We start from the raw sequence: 18216 nt of genomic DNA, 5'->3' as shown, positions 1-18216 counted from the left end.
AGGTTTCAGACTTACTTGCTAGAAAGTAAACCCAAGTAAATCGTGAATAATTATCCACTATTACTAGGCAATATTTCTTTCCACTAATGCTTTGAGTTCTAGTTGGTCCAAAGATATCCATATGCAGGAGTTGCAGCACACGATTAGTGGAAACTTGATTTAATAGTTTAAAAGAACTTCCAACCTGTTTTCCCAATACACATGGTGTGTATAAGTCAGATTTTTGATATTTCAGGTTGGGTAGTCCACGAACAAGCTTCGTAGAAGAGATTTTGGCGATTTGTTTCATGTTGATATTGCCAAGCTTTCGATGCTAGAGATTTGCTTCATTTTGTAATGATATCAGGCATTGAGATCTTTCTGGTTTTATATCCAGAAGATAAATATTCCCATGTCTACGCCCAGTAAAAGATTGAGAGAGATCTTTACTAGTTCCTGAACATATCACTTCCTGGAAATTGATTTTGAACCCAATGTCGCATAGTTGGCTTATGCTAAGTAGATTATAATTTAGTCCTCCACCAAGGAGACATTATTGATTGTGAGACCTTCAATCTTTACCGTTCCGCATCCAACAATTCTTCCTTTGCTATTTACACCAAAAGAGACTTTTACACCATTTGTTTGAACAAGCTTTATAAAACAACTTGAATCTCCTATCATATGTCTTGAACAACCATTATCTAAATACCTTTTAACATTTTTCTTGATAGTGACCTACAATTAAAAAAGAAACTCAAGCTTTTTTTTGTACCCACATTTTCTTGGGTCCAGTGGAGTTAGTGCAATAAATAGTCTTTGCCAAATCCTTCTTAACATGCCTCCAAATCATAGGGCATTTTTTTTCTCAAAGTGTTCTAAGTTGTAACACTTGGAACATTTGAGAGCAATTCGGCCAACAGGTTTTACAAAAACTTTTTAAAAATGATTTTTATAAAAGGCTTTTGTAGGTCTCTGTTTGATTCTTTCCTTTACTTTTGGAAAATTAATTAGAGGAATGGTTTCAGAAGTCATTCCCAAACTTGATTTATTAAAGTAAGGTCTTTGTATCGAAGAATCTTTTCCAGCTTCTCGGACCCTATTGAAAACATTTTCGAAATATTTGAAATGTCATTTTTCAAACATGTATTTTCTTTTGAAAGAAAGTCTGCATTTTCTTTCAAAATTACAAAACTTTTATCTAAATTTCCAAACTTTTCTTTCCAAGAGTTTTCCTGTTGCTTAAGTGTAGAATTCTCCCTTTTTAGCTTGGAAATCCTCTTAAGAGAAGTTTTGAGTCTAAGACAAAGGTCATCAATATATTTCGAAACTTTAGTAAGAATTTTTAGATTTCTTACCTCAATTTCACCGTCTCGAGTCTCAGTCCAGATCTGTCTCAAAGTCTGAGTCTGATTCTGATTTTACCATTAAACAAATATTGGCATAATCATCATCACCTTCTTCGTATTCAGTATCACTCCATGTTTTTGCTTTGAGAGCATTCTTGTATTTCTCAGTTTTTCCTTTCTTTTTCTTTAACAAAGGACAGTTGGGTCTGATGTGTCCTTTTTTCTTGCATTCAAAGCAAATCACATTATTGGATTCATCATCCTTAGTTGATTTGTTTTGAAACTTTTGAGTACTTTGTTTCTTCCAATTGAATCTTCTTCCCTTTTTGTTCAGTTTCCTGAACCTCCTTATCATAAGTGCTAGCTCTTCATTGTCTAGCTCTTCTTCAGAGTCTGTAACATTAGAATTATCATTAGATTTTAAAGCAATAGACTTCTTACCTTTGGGATCTTCTTCATCATTGATTTGCTCCACTTCATAGGATTGAAGTGTGCCAACTAGTTCGTCTACGGAGAGCGGCATGATCCTTTATGTTTCCCTTATTGAAGTCTTTACATGATTCCAGTCTTTGGAAAGTCTACGCAACAATTTGTTAACCTTCATGGGTCCTGAGATTGGCTGTTCCTAAGACCATTTACAATTTTAGTGAATCGACTAAACATATCAGTGATAGATTCTCCTGACTTCATTTTGAAGGCTTTATACTATCCGAGTAGAATATTGATATTTGTTTCTTTCACTCGATCAGTTCCTTCATAGGTAATGTGCAGTCTATCTCAAACTTCTTTGGCTATTTCACAAGAAGATATTCGATTATAAATAGCAAGAGATAACGCACAATATAAAGAGTAAATCGCTTTTACATCAAGAGCTTTTCTCTTGGTTATTTCTTCTTGGGTCATCTCGCTAGCTTCTACAACTTTTTTTCCCCTCTCTGAGACTAATGTAATTTTAGGAATGATTCCTTTTTTTACCACATCTCATTCCAGAGGATCTTTAAATCTTAGGAATGCCTTCATCTTGTTTTTCCATATGCTGTATTCCTTTCCATTGTAGTAAGGTGGTCTGGTATTGCTTTGGCCTTCAACCAAATCTGGAGCCAACATACTAGCCATAGATCTTTAACTCAGAAGTAAAAACACTTCAATTTAATGAGTACACAAGCACCTAGAGGGGGTGAATAGGTGATCAAAGACGTTTCTAAATACTTAGCAAATTAATTTGTCTTTTAAGAATGATAAACTGAAAATGTAAAAGACCATAAACAGTTATATAGAGTTGCAAATTGAAGTAAAGAGATTAGGGATAGAGAATCAAAATGCAAGATTTATAGTGGTTTGGCTTAGACCAAGCCTACATCCACTCTTTCGCACTAACAGCCCACCGGCTGAATTTTACTATGAATCAAAAAAGATTTTACAGTCTCACGTCATTGATTCCACAGTATAAAAACTCTGCTACACTTTCTCAAGGTCTCACAAGTATCTAATTTCTCTTTTGAATACAAATTTAAGCTCAACAATTGAAACAGCAAAGAACAAGAAATTTCAGATTTTGGAATTTTTCTATCACACACACACTCGAATAACTAGAGTGTCTTCCTTATATACTCCTCCATGCCTTCATAATCGTTGGCACATTCCAAATGAGTTCTTCCAATCAACCCGTTGGACAGAATCAATTAGGGAGATGTTGAGTTATTTAAGGAAAGTGATGATAGCCCACCAATCCTGCTTGCCCATACAATCAGGATCTAGGTTTCCATAAGTAGAACATTCCAAGTATACTTCGCCAATCAACGGATCTAAATTACTCGAATTACTTTCAATACGAATAATAGATCTCGAGATGCCATCTCCAGCCGTGAGATCTTCTTCAACCGCACGAATCAAATCCTTAAAGATATACTCGCATCTGGATAAGTCTTCTTCAACAGATAATACTTTTCTTCGTCGGTTTAGAAACTATCAATGAGGTCAGACTTTAAATCTTAAGTCTAGAGGTCTTCAGACTTTGACGATAGAGTTTGTAAGTTTTCAGACTAGACTGATGGAAACGTTTTGTCAACTTCAAAACAAATAGAGAAGTTTTCTCCAACAAATGCTAGGGATCATTCACGAGCCAACTAGCTGATTGGGACACGACAACTCAGAATCAGGGTTACGTTGGACTAAGTAGCACCGATACGCGACACAGACATGTGACATGACACGTCATTTCTGAAAAATAGAGAATTCCAATACGTTGGGACATGTTATATACTAAATGAATATTTTTTATTTTTAATTAATTTAATTCAAATTCATAAATAATTAATTAATTATAAAAGAGCCTACAATGAATTTACACTAATAATATTAATGAATCAATTTATTAGAAATTCGAAAGACATATTCATGCATATTCATGTTTGGAAATATGTTTTTAACTTTAACAAAAGTTATTGATGAAAATAATGACTAATAAGAAATTAGAATCAATTTATTTAGATAAATCTACGATCTTCTACGACCAAAATTTATCATTATTCAAAATTCAGTATTTTTATTTTTCGAAATTATTTTTTAATCTTATTTATTTATTTTTCCGATTAAAAAAAAAAAAAAGTCTCCACTAGGGTCCACCCCCACTCCTTTCTTTCCTCGTCCGATTCCCCCACCCCCAAAATTTACTTCACTTTTCTTTCCTTCCCCACCACTTGACAGACAGGCCGTCACTTCCCCTCCCCCTAAAATTAAAAGTCACGTCATCAAAGTCCCCTTTTTTTATTATATTTGAGTTTCATTATCAAAAACCCTAGCTAGCACCCTCTTTTTCTTCCTCCTCCTCACTGCTCGCCGCTCGACCCCTTCCCTCTCCTCTTCCTCTCGATCCTTCTCCTCCTCCTCCTCGCCGCACGACCCCCTTCCTCTCCTCTTCCTCTCGATCTCTACTTGCTCTCAGTCCTCATCACAATCATTTACTGCCTCGCCTTCGGCCCTTTCTCCCTTGCAGCTGCAGCCTCGTCGCCGATCCATCACAACATCACAGTGGCGGCCCTCGCCTCAGTCTATGCTCTTTCTCTGACTGTCTCTCACCATCGTGGGCTTGCTATCGCCCGCAACCTCGTCTCTACTCCCTTGCCCTCATCTCCACCCTCCATCATCTTCCGAACACGCGTGTCAAAATGTGTCGCGAAAAGTTGACCACGTGTCCGAATTTTCCGACACGTGTTGACCGTGCGTCCGACCGTGTCCGACACGCTCCGACACGTGTCAAACAGGACACGGAAGCACGGGCAACGTGTCCGTGCTTCATAAACTTTAGATCAAAGTGTTCAACCATGAAAAGACCACTCGACCACATGGATCAATGTGGATAATCACGTGCCATCACGAGTCAATCAACGGACGGGTATGAATCGATTCATCTTTAGTATATACCGGTCGCGGGTAACTCTGCATGATCACTATACCGTTAATGAATGACCCTAATCCAATTTCGAGTGACCGTGAACCAAGACAAGTCAATGGATCCTACACGATTACATGACAGCCAAGGATCATTCATGGATCAACCAGACTCAAACATGAGTTGGTTCTGAACCAACCATGAGTCACACGTGGAACCCTGAACAGGCGCTGAATTTGATTTAGGTCTGGCTGCCCGAGCACCACCAAAGCCACTCAATACGTGTAGGCCACGTTAGGGCCACTTCCAGTCAAAACTTAGCCACAAACATTGGTCCAATTACAATTATCAATCATGGGTGATTGCAAAATATTCATGTCTAGTTAAGACAATATTTAGCTAGTCATCATAATTATCTTTTGTCCTATTGAATTTAAATCAATTAAAAGTGAACAATTATTGGAAAGCTAGGTAAGCCCCACACGCCTAAGATGGGAGAGAACTTGAGGATCGAGTTGTCTTGCAAAGTTTAAACCTATCCTTGCATTTTGGAAGGTAATCCATAATGCAATAGTTGAGTCATGTGTTTATTTAGGAATTTAGGTCATAATTACCCTAAAGGTGAGACGTAAAGGGCTTCTCGAGGATAAGTTGAGGAGTAGACTAACATTTGGTGGCCTTGCAAAGGGAGAGGGCACTACTTTTGAAGGAGGTAAGGAGAAAAACAAGTCCAATTAGTGTAACTAAGTTAGTTGCCCTTGAAACTAAATAATGATTAAACCTTTGAAGCTTGGAGGATAAGATTGGCCAAGATCAGTCCTTAATTTGACACTTGGATAGATAGTTTTTAATTTTGCAAACCAAGCCAAGGAAAATCATCATTAGCCATCATTACCTATCCAATTATTGAGTTTCCCCTCTCTCTCTCTCTCTCTCTCTGCCGCCCATAGTGAGCCACTGTTGTTGTTGCCTGCCATTGCTGTCATCGCCGCCCACCATTTGTCATCATTCTTCCGGTTTCATAAGTAGATCCCCTAAACATTGGCTAGGCCGTTGTGTTGCGTAGTCCGGACATAGATTAGGTTTGTGTTTTTGTTGTTGAATAGGATCATGCCATCCTAGGTAGATTAGACACGTGTACTAATTTTGTATGATTTGCTCATGTTTTGCTTGGGTTATGAGGTTTGAGACTAGGTCAAGATCTTGCTATGTGATTGTTGAGGTTACAAGGATTTTTTTGTTGTTTAGTAGATGCAGTTTGTCTATATGCTATTGTCTATGCTTGGTTATAAGGATTTGTTGTTGTTTAGTGGATAACATTTGTCTATATATTATTGTCGATGCTTGAAAGCACGCCCCAAGCCTCCGAAAAGAGATTGCGTTGGTCTTGAATGTGTGTGGAAGCATGCCAAGCCAAGTCTCTCTCTTGATTTGGCATATTGAGGTGTATCATTTCCAAACCAAGTTTAGCATAGGTCAGTGCTTGAACATAACAAGTCAAGCCACAGTTCTCGCTTCATGCTTGGCATATCGTAACAATGCGGTTTTGGTAAGTCATGACACACACTTCTCTTGTAACACCTTTGAGGCACTCTTGCATCGGACTAAAGTAAAGATAAGAACTAGTCGTATGCTTGCTTGCATGTGTGGTCACACAAGGGAAGCTGTCATCGATGGATTTCAGGACAATGCTGTCACTAATGGATTTTGGGACGATGCCTAATAGATTTCGGATGCCGTTTGCAGATAGGATTTTGGAACGAAGCCCAATGGATTTCGGATGCCGTCACCGATGGATTTCAAATGTTGCCATACATGACGGGGTGGGACAATGTTAAGTGGATTCTGAAAGAACCAATGGATTTTGGTTTGCCATGTGATGTGTGAATAATGCTCGTGTGCATAAATTATGGAACATTATGTGGCCCTTGAACATGATTGCATTTTAAGCATTTGAGAGTCATCGTACATATTTTAGAAGTCATTATTTTGGCACTTGCATATTTATATATGATATTATTTGGAATTTGAGAGGCACATCCATATATTTTGTGTCATTATTTGGGATTCGAGAGTCACGTGAATATTTTAGAAGTCATTATTTAACACATCCATACATTATGTCATTAATTGGGGACTTGAGAGTCACGTATATATTTTTAGAAGCTATTATTGACATGTACACATTTTATGCGTCATTATTTGGGACTTAAGAGTCACATACATATTTTTAGAAACTATTATTAGGCACGTGCATATTTTATATGTCGCTATTTGGGACTCAAGAGTCACATGAATACTTTAGAAACTATTATTTGGTACGTCTATAATTTTTATGCTTATGGACCATTTTGTGGGTCCTTGATCATGTGAGCATTTTAAGTACTTGAGAACCCCTTTCATGTACATAGTTAAAGCAAAAGCAAGGGCTTTGCTATTAATCTACCATTGACTTATTGGCGTCAAGTATTCATACGATTCCAATACGAGGCATTCGCCTATAGGAGATTTAGGCAATTTACTTATTGAGTGTTCACTCATTTGTTGTTGTTTTACCCTTTTAGACCCATAGGTATGAGTCTCCATCCAATCCATTTTGGTTTGCCTGTATAGATGGAGATGGTTATTGTGGATATAGTGGACGTGACGACTGATATCACGTACCAGAAGCACTAGTATGGGTGGATAATGGCTTAGGATATTTGGTTCCGCATTGGTACAAGCCGTGGTTCGTTTGGATTGACAAGGAAGTCTTCGGGCCAATCTGCGGATTTGACAGACAACCCAGTGGCTCCGATGGATCCTCACCAGAACCCACGGTAATGAATCCTCTTGATGGCACCGTGGATGACCTTTACTCCAATCCCGACTACAATCCCAAGCCCAAGCCATGGAAAGTCGGCCTTTCGATGGAAACCATTTTGGAAGTCGCCTTCATAGAGAAGATAGGACTAACCCTCTACCCCATTTTGGATATAATTGGAATGACCCAACTAAGCAAGATTGTAAATACAACTTTCCGATCCTAATGAAACATGTTTGTATATGTGTTTTCCTTACTATCTATTTAGAGTTTGTCGATTGGGTGTTATAATTAATGCTTCCACATATGCTTAATTAAAAGATAAAAGTAATGGGACAGTGATGCCTCTCGGGACATCGCAAATTAATCCCGCGAATATTGCATTCCCGTGGCAAGGGAAGTTCCGGAGTGTGACAAAACTACTTTTATATTTATCATCTCTCTCATCAATTTCACATTATAGATGCTCAATTACACCCAACCAAATATCATTTTATCATGCACCTTACTGTAACTTTGCTTGGAAAATGTTGTCAATTTTAATTTGTGAAATTATATTTTCAATTTTCTAATCATGATAGCTTGTGAATACATAATTAATTCCGCATGAGCTTAATTCAAATAGAAACTAATTTTTATCTAAAGTAGAGAAAATCATGACATATCCTGAATCATGTGTGTACTACCTAAATGAAGCTAAACTAATTTTAATACTACAATCTAACAACCTGATCAATGCCAATTTCTCTAACCCAAAAAAAAAAAAATTAAGGCCAATTTCTTTAACCAATTTTTCAATTTTCAAATTTTTAATTATTTTTAATTATTTTTTATGTTTTTATTTGGGGATAAGTTCACTAGGAGTCATAAAACTTGTCATGAAAGTGCAATTAAGTCCTACAACTAAAAAGTGTAATTAAATCCTAAAACTTCTCAAATAGGTACAATCAAGTCTTAAAGTTAACACTGTCAATTTATTTAATAGAAAATGCTAAAGTGGCATTTTAAAATTAATTTCTCTCTCTTTGTTGGTATTTTTATTGTTTTCTTTGTTAAATCTCATTCAAATCAGATTAAAAGATAAATAAAAAAAAATTATTGAAAAACAAAACTGGAAGAGAGAGAGAGAAAAGGGTAGGGTAAGGCCACGCCGATGGGGGCATCCTGCCACCACCCATCACCGGAGAGGCCAATCTCAATATCCACCAAAATCTGGGCAACGTCAACTATCGTCAATGAGCTTCACCGACCCCAGGCGAGGGCTGGCAATGCTCGCTAGGCTCGAGCGAGCGCGAGTATCACCCAGATCTAGGTGACCAAGCCCGAGCCCGAGCAAGGGTCGCCAGCCCTCACTTGAGCTAGCAAGGCCTCCTTAAGACGGGCGAGGGCTGACCACCCTTGCCTAGGGCCGGCAATGGGTGGCAGCAGTAGTGGCGCTTACCGGTGTGGCCTTGCCTTGCACCTCTCTCCTCTCTCTCTCTCTCTCTCTCTCTCTCTCCAGTTTTGTTTGTTAATAAAATTTTTAGCTTTTTTTAGTTTTTTAATCATATTTAAATAAGATTTTAAAAATAAAACAATAAAAAATGCCAACTAGGAGAAAGAAATTAATTTTAAAATGCCACATCAGCTTTTTCCATCATATAAATCGATGATGCTCACTTTAGGATTTTATTATACTTATTTGACAAGTTTTAAGATTTGATTACAGTTTTTTGCAAGTTTTAGGACCCAATTACATTTTCATAATAATTTTTCAGACTCCTAAAGAACTTATCCCTCTTATTTTTTATATTCTTTCTTCAGCCCATCGTCTGTCAGTCCCCCCTTACCCAAAACTCGAACCCTCACCTCTTTTTGGTCAATGTTTCTTTCTATTCACTTTCAATCTTCTAACTAAATGCTTGTAATAGACGAATTAAGTGATTATAGGCCTAAACCTTATGCAAAGAACATCCCGGTACTACACTATCAATTACTTCTCATCACTGGAGCTCCATCATCGGCCGCTAGCCATCCTTCGCTCTACCTTTGCGGGATTACACAGCATAAGGATGTGGATGTGACTACACAATTTATCATTTGATGGGTTGGTTGAAAATAGCCTTCTTAAATTTGAAAGACTCGAGATCAGTTCATCTATCTGCACCAAGGAAAATCCCATTGGACACAGCCAATATGGGGAGAAATGCTTGACCTGATCAATAAGCAGTTGATTAGTAAATATTGTGATTATTGAAATTCGTAGTATCTGAAAATTGTTTGACTTGTTGAGCCATGCATGTCCATGACAGGGTAGACTTAGCTCAAGAAGAAAATAAATCAGTGCATCTCCAATAGTATTAATGGGCCACAACCAATGCAGAAACAAAGGACTGACCCAGTGAAGCCGCATTATGCTTACTCTGTCAGCAATATATATGTACACAGACGATAAATCCCAACGCGAGAGAGAGAAGGGGGGGAGGAGAGAAGCATGTGGAATGACAACTCCGATATTTTTTTTATCTTTTTTTGGGTATTGGTACATTGAAGAGGAGAGCTACAGTGGCTGCAATGTCAATCTGCATCACGGAGAATAAGTGAAGAGTCGAAGGTTGTTGAACTATAAGTTAGTCATAAATATTAAAAACATTAAAATCAGAGGATTGTAAGGAAAACCAATAAAATAAATGAGGAAATCACAAAATAACATATTTTGATGACCCTGGTACAGTCCTTTGAAAACAGTTTTGCTAGCAACAAACAGAAATTGAGAAAGATATTGTTTTTGCTCTTCACCGGTCTTTGGGCAGAAAAGTAACCTCACCATTATTTGATTTAAAAGATGCTGTCACTTGGACCTAATGCAGGTTGAAATCAGATTTATATAGATGCCCATGAGGCAAAAGTAGACTTGCTACAGAATAGCTTAACAACCTCAGGTTAGAGTAGCTGTTCAAACGTGTTACCCTAGACTCGATTACAGGTCAGCAAGATCTACAGGACCAATGTCAATGGCTCTTATTATATGAAATTCCTTTTATTACAACAGAACATAGCAACAAGCTTGTAGGTCGCTAGAAGATCTGCCAAAGATTTCTAGTAAATAGGCACTGGGCACTTGATAATTAAAAATTGGGATAAGTGCATTGGAAATGTTAAAGTATAATTGAGTTGTAAAACTTTCAAAAATATAATTAAGTCTTGAGACTTATCATGAAAGTACAGTTGAGTTCTAAATTTTTTAAAAAGTACAATTAAATCTGAAAACTTATCAAAATGATTGAATCAAGTCCTTAGTTTATCACACTTTTTAAAAATTTTAGGACGCAATTGTACTTTCATAACAAGTTTTTGAACTCGATTGCATTTTTAAAAATTTTAAAAATTGATTGAACTTTTATAATAAGTTTTAAGATTTAATTATACTTTTTAAAAATTTTAGAATTTGAATTGCACTTTCGTGATAAGTTTTAGGATTTTTTGTACTTATTCCTTGAAAATTATAACAATCAAAAAAAATTAAATCTCTTCCCTTGGCTCTAACTTTATTTTTTGAATTCGCAAATTTTCATTTTAGTGTCAAGTTCATTTTTTCGCGCCTACTCTAGATATCCATATAAGTGATCAACTGCTTGTTTGACAAGTCATCGTTCAGAAAATTTTGTGCTTTTTGTTTGCACAACGTCGCTTTCCATGGAGAAGTTTTGAAGAGAGAGTTTTCAACGTTTGCTTCATGCATTTACTTTAATATTAATTTAATGTCGAACAAGTACTCCACAAGACTGTAACAAATAGCATCATTAAGACCGAAGAAATCCAGCCGTGTATTGAGGTTCCTCCGAAGCAGGGGACTCACAAATCGCCATCACAGAACAGGGGGAAGGACATAGCAAACCCGATATAGTCGCTCGAGCTTTTGAGTAGGCAATGCCCGCCGCTGAATTATTTCCACCGCCATCAGGCCATGGCGCACGGAAGCTCTCCGGCTCACTGACCATGCGAGCGCGAAACCCAAGAGACAAACAGAAAAAAGTTCAGAAAATGCAAGATGGGTCCTCGCATCCAGATCATCTTCAAACTCAAATCGAGCACGTTTCAATCACTGGGGAATTTGGGGTGTCTCGGAACGCACCTCACACCAGAGAGAGCCGGTTTGGTGGGAAAGAAGCCGAAGATGGAAAGAGGGAGATGCCGAGGGATCGAAGAAGAACTGCAGCTATGGCAATTGAGGAAAATCTCGAGTACGATCGAAGAAGGAGACATGCCCTCTCTCTCTCTCTCTCTCTCATCCAGATACATAGGAGGAAGAGGAAGATGACCAAGGCAACTACGACGAGTTTGAAAATGTAGCCGTTAGAGCTAGGGAACGGAAGGAAAACCCTACTCCGCTTGGGAGAGTTTCAGGGTGGGGTTTAGATAAATATTTTTTGTAAATCTAAAATCGTTTTGGGGTTATATATGGTAATAAGAAAACCCATAAATTGCTTTTTGTCTGCAATTTTGTTGTAATTTATTGACTTTCGTATTAAATCGCTAACATTTTGTTTGCGTAGGTTTTACCCCACTCGTCAAACATATTACTAGCTCTTACGCAAATTAATTACCAAGCTTAATCAGAGCAAGTTACCGATTTTCATCTGATTGGATTAGAAAGCAGTTTTGAGTTATCAACTCTTTTTTTTATCCGCCACTTACTGATGACACGTACTTGATCAATTCCCAGTTACGATTAAATAACTTACTAAGACTCATGTCAAATCACCATCTTTGTTTGAGTAATATGTTAGCTTTTTTTTTTTCCCGACTAAGTGGCATGTGATGTTTTGAGTTTAGGGAATATGATTTCCTTCTTATCATAAGATATTTTTCACAAATCAATTAGCCTTCCATCATCCAAGCACCAAAAGTCTAAAAAATAATTCCCAAAAACAGTTTTCCTTCAAACAATTGGACTCTAAATAAATAGCAGAATTTCATTATTACGCACACCAAAAATCGAAACAGTTTCACATGTTCATAAAATTAAGGTGGTGATAAGGTAAATATTTAAACTTTTGCCTGTTTTACATTTGAGTAGCTAAAATTTATTGTTGGTCTCTATCTCAAATTTTCAAATATGAGTCAATTCGAAACCTTTGCTAAAATTAGTGATGGGTAAATGCTAAAATGGACACCAATGTCGTCAAATAGACGGTAATAATCCATGTTAACGTCCAATAGTGTCCTTTGGAGAAAATGTCGAGTAAACTGAGGCAGATTTGATGGCTAAGATCATCTTAGTTGGTATTATCTCTCTTTTCTCATCACCTGACAGGCTGACACCTAAACGGAGATGAGACGATTTTGGCTAAGGAGAGGAGGCACGTCACTGATTGTGCTTAATTTTTATCGAGCAAGCGAGTCGTTTCAATAAAATCACATGATATGACTACTTATGTAACAAGTACCTCACATTGAACCAGATTGGGAAAATTGAGATACTTGATTGAACAAATATTAGTTTGTATACCCACGTAAAAATGCAAAGTTTCATGTACTTATGAAGTCATTGCTCCTTAACCAATCGCTGTTAAATTTCAAACAAAGTGAAAAAATTGCTTGACAACTAGTCGTCCCCGTCTGCGTCACAAAAGACAGAATATCATTAACATCATCAACTACTTCCAAATCTAACTAATAATAGGCCTAGTTGGTTGTCGGTAAGATGCCAATCAAACTGCCAACAACCACTTTCTATCTTCACCCTAGATCAACAATTGCGTTCAGAATTTAAAAGGTTTACAGCTTCCAAACAACAAAACCGAAGATCAACAATTTCTGGATTTTACGGTATCAATCTCCCAAATCCAGCTCGAATACTAAGGCGTGGATGGCCTTCACCTCGACTGTGGGACCATAAACTTTCCCCTCAATTGCTGCCGGCCATTATGATTTGAAAACGAATCTTGTATTGATACATTCAACTACCAAATTCTCCAAGAAAAGAACCACATAGTCCAAAAGACATGCTCTACATGGGCGAAGCCCCAAAAAGCTGTTTTCTAAATAACCACACAAGATAACCATTTGAATGTAATTGCTGAACGACAAATCACTCAAGAAGATCTCTCAATTTGCAAAGGTCACATGCTCATGACATGAGACATGGGACATTAGAATTTAGCACATTGGGTGAAACAGCTGCTTAAGCCGCATAATTATCGCTCCAACCGATCCCCCAAGAATCGAGCTATACAGTAATCTCATCTTTACATTGAAGAAGCCATCGGCTTAGCCCTGGACAAAATTAGAATACCTACGGTTTCTTACACACTTCTGCTCACCACTCAAAACCCACCAAAAACTGATAGACGCTATCCCAAGAATGGACGAGTGAAAAGAAGAAAAATCTCCTCTCGTCAACCTTACAAAAAGACCTCGGCGACAGCGAGTCCAGTGGGAGTACACGAGAGAACACCGATTTCAAGGTCTAACATCCTTCAACACACCGCCCTTCTCCAACTTGACCACTAGATCCCTGGTGACACCTAAATTTTGGCGAGTCGGTCATTTATTTATTGCATAGAAAATTATGGGTAATTTTCTCTGAAAAAATATTAATTGCATAGCATATAAATTTAGATTCATTTATTTTTAGTCTGCATATTTGCATTTTATTTTTTAGGACTGGTGGTGGAGGGGTGTGAGTTAATATTTCTGAGCTCTAGCTTGGCAGGCCGGATTAGGCCTGCGAAAGGAGTAAATTAGCTCAAGCCCGTTGTTTTCAAAATTAATTATCTCATGGGAAATTGAGATTTTATGCGATATTACGGTGGTTTTTGGAATCGGGTTGCAATCTTATCTTTAGTCTTTAGGTGATAAGATCGTTGAGAATATTAAGGAGATAAGGAAAATAAGAGGATTTTGGGTGATCGGAAGGTTAAAGATTATCTTCGTGTATATTGAAAAAGCGAGATAAAATATTCTACAAAGATTACCTATTTTTGCCTATAAAAGCAATCGTGTACGGCGAGAGAAGGGGGTTCTCTTCGTTGAAAGGAAAAAAAGAAGGGAAAAGTAAAAGAAAAGAAAGAGAGAGAGTACGAAGGCAGAGGAGAGTGTGTGGCTGCAGAGGAGAGAAGAAAAGGAAAAAGTAAAAAAGAAGGAAAATTGTTCATGTTCATCTTCTTCAGCAACACATCCCTGGGGTCCGACTCCTTCATCGCTGCACCATTTGCACTGACCGCCCATGCACCACCGCCGCCCATCCGACCGCCATGACCTCCGATCAGCGACCCAGGTCGCAAGCCAGGCGGACCTGCCCCACTCGATCCGACCCACCGCTGTTGCTCTGCTCGAAGCCAGGCAGACCCCTGCTGCTCGCTCCCTTGACGTCCTGCTGACTCGCGCCGCTCGCCGCCCCGAAGCCAACCGTGACCACTGCACACCGCTCAGACCCTCCGCCCAGATCTGCTCAAGCACCAGTGGCACCGTCCTCCACCCGCAGCCGCGAAGCCACTGAGCCGCACCGGTCGCCTCACCAGCATCGCCTCACACCGGTGACCCGCGACCCCACTGCACGCCTTTCGGACCTCCGCCTCAGCAACTCGCCTCCGCAGCACCTCGCCTCCTGCTCGCTCGGTGGCCGAAGCCCGCCGTGCTTGAGCCTTGCTCCGACAACTCGCTCCGTCGACGCCGCGCCGCTACGCTGCGATCCCGCACCCCACGCCGCTGCAATCTCTCGCCTCTGCAACACCCGAGTCGATCCGCCTCGCTACGTCACCACTGAGGTTCCTTTGCCCGCGAGCTCGCACGATCCACCCACCACCCGACGAGTTGCTCCGAGCGACGCACACCACAGCAACCGCCTCGTCCACCTTGCTCCGCCCCGCCCGAGCTGAGTTGAGCCGTCATCGTCCAGCCGCACCGGCGACTCACCTCGCTGGAACCCCGAACGCCGGCGACCCAAACCCCCGCCGGCCGGTGTCGGCGAATTGGCTGCCCCTCCATTTTCCTTAGGTTGTTTATTTTTCTTATTTTATATTATTTTAATTTACTTTTAGTTGGTTTTATTATTATTGTTTAAGTTTGAATATTGTGAGGTGACTTTGAGGTTATGGATATTGTAGGCATTACTCCCTAAAATATTTGTAATTATTAATTTGACCCGTAAGATGTCGGGTCATTTTTTTAATTATATTAATTCTTGGGGTTTGTTGATAGTATATTAATTGTTGAATCAATATAATTATTAATTTGATCCGTAAGATTTCGGATCAGATTTTTAATTATTTTGATTTCTTGTCGTGATGTTCTGGGTTAAAAGTAATCGTTAATTTAACCTGTGAGATAACATGTTATTTTTTCGTTTATTTTAATCATTTATTTGTTGAATATCTTGTTTGTTTATATTTAAGGTTTAGTTGATAATCGCTTGTTTTGGAAAACCACTAAGAAAAAAAAATATTTGAATTAAGATATTGTTTGTTTTAGAATATTTTTTATTATCTTGCATATCTAGGATAGGGATTTCCATTCAAAAATATAAAAATATAAAAACAAAAAAGTGCATTCATTTAGGTTGTTATTTTTTTTTAAATTGCACGTTTAATTATTTGGCAATTGTGAATTTCGAATTTTATAAAAATAAAAACACAAAAGAATCATCATGCATATATCATGTAGAATTAGGGCATTCTTTGCACGTCATGGCATCTTAGGATAAAATTGCAAGTTTCATTTTAAATTCACTTCATTATTTAGAATAGATTGCATTTTTAGGATAAAAAATCATATGTACATCATATAGAATTAAGTTCATGAAATGCACGTCATTTAGTGATTGTTGTTAAGTTCATTATATTAGGAATTGCTCATCATTAGACTAGGTCATTTAATAAATGTCGCGTGACATATAACTCACATATTAAATTGCATGTTACATGTCATTTTAGGTGAAATAATTTTGTATGTCATTGCATTGCATTGTATGTCATTAATATTAGGTCATTTAGATCGCATTTAATCATTGCATTTCTTCATGTCATATAGTTTAGGTCATGTAGTTAAAATGCATGTTTTTATGAAAAAAATTCTAATTTCAAGAAAACCCAAAAAAATTATTTGCTTTGTGTGATGCAATTTATTTATTGAATGTTTGAGCATATGTGTAGTCACTTTTTGCATCATAATAATCTAGGTTAAAATAAATCAGCTGCCTGCAAAAAACATTTTTGAAAATAAAAAGAATGGTACCGAAAGGGCATTAGAGACCAAGTTCCCGTACCCTTAGTCTTTGGTTCGTATAAGTAAAGTAATTCTCTCATTATTTTATAGGTGTCTAATCGACCTACCATAAACTGATTAGTGGTGACTCCTAAATAAAATCCATTTGCATGTTAAAAATTTGAACCTAAGTCGCGAATTGGTATGGGCTTGGGAGAGCTCGAGTTAAGTCTAAGCTTAACAATTCATTAGCCAAACCTTAGGTGGTTCACACCCGAAAAATTGGTCGCGACAATCCCGAAGCGACGGCACCTTCATGGCCAAGGTATAGAATGCAAATTGCGCAATTTCAAGATCTTCATAACCAGAATAAGAACATGCATAATTGAGTAGAAAGATTAACACATCTGTTTTGAAATCCATTGTTCTTGATGTGGAAGTGGAAAACTGATGTTCCACGGGCAAGTTATTCTCTTCTATTGCCCTCCGTATCACTGGCTCAATGAAGTGGCCCCCTCATCTTTAGCGTTAGGTAAACGCTCCTTATGTAAGAATACATGTGAAAATTAGGGTTAGAGGAGAGATTTAAGCACTATTTATAGAGTTTCCAACCAGGCCTCCTCATTACGAGCCGGGCGCAACTTGGCCCACACTAGCCAACCCCATATTAGACTAATTAAGAAACATTCTATCTCACCTTAGACTAAAACTCGTAAAACGGTAAATTATACTATCAATTAATGCAGTCCACATTATAAAAACTCTTACACAAGGTCTTGTACAGCTTGGAATACCGAGCACGGGTCCCATTTGTCGTCCGTGCGAGGGCAAGCAAGCTTAGAGCCTCGGGTAGTTGGGAGAAGAGCTGTTTGATCTCCTCCAAGCTCTTATTTTTCAGAACAAATGGCCTGGGAACCACCCTCACGATTTCACCGCCTTTACATGGGCATTTGCTTTGATAACCAATTCTGAGTTAGAGTTGGCTTCACATTTGATAATGAATGGAGTCGTTGAGCCTGCAAGACATTCCATTGAGCCACATCCGTGTCTACTGCAGGCCCTGAATCCGCGGGTCTAGAAGCATGCAACTGTTCCTGCTTATCGTCTTTGGGAATTGACTGCAGCAGCAAATCAAAGAAGGAATGACCCAGCAAAAAACTATTATGTTGTATCAATGAGGAGGTGCAAATCCTAATCAAATTCTCGTTACTTGTTTTTGTCTTTTTGAATACTTCTTTAAGGAACAATTAGGGGATTCCTCTATATGATAAACGTTGGCAAAAGAACATTTCAAGTATCATAACTTGGCAAAAAGGGACACTTAAGTGTCATAACTTACTAAAGGTACACTTAAGTGCCACATTTTAATAAAAGTGAGGCACCTGAGTGCCATCTCCAAGGAAGCTAGCCGGAAATCATACGTGGCATTAAAATATTAATATTTTTTGCCGATGTGTCTCGCCGGAGAGCTAAGTCAGCTTGAATTCACCCCAAACGATGTTGTTTCG

The sequence above is a fragment of the Eucalyptus grandis genome, chromosome 9, assembly GCF_016545825.1.
Source record: "Eucalyptus grandis isolate ANBG69807.140 chromosome 9, ASM1654582v1, whole genome shotgun sequence".
Lineage (NCBI taxonomy): Eukaryota > Viridiplantae > Streptophyta > Magnoliopsida > Myrtales > Myrtaceae > Eucalyptus > Eucalyptus grandis.
The sequence above is the reverse complement of the archived record's forward strand: the minus strand, read 5'-3'. Positions refer to the sequence as shown.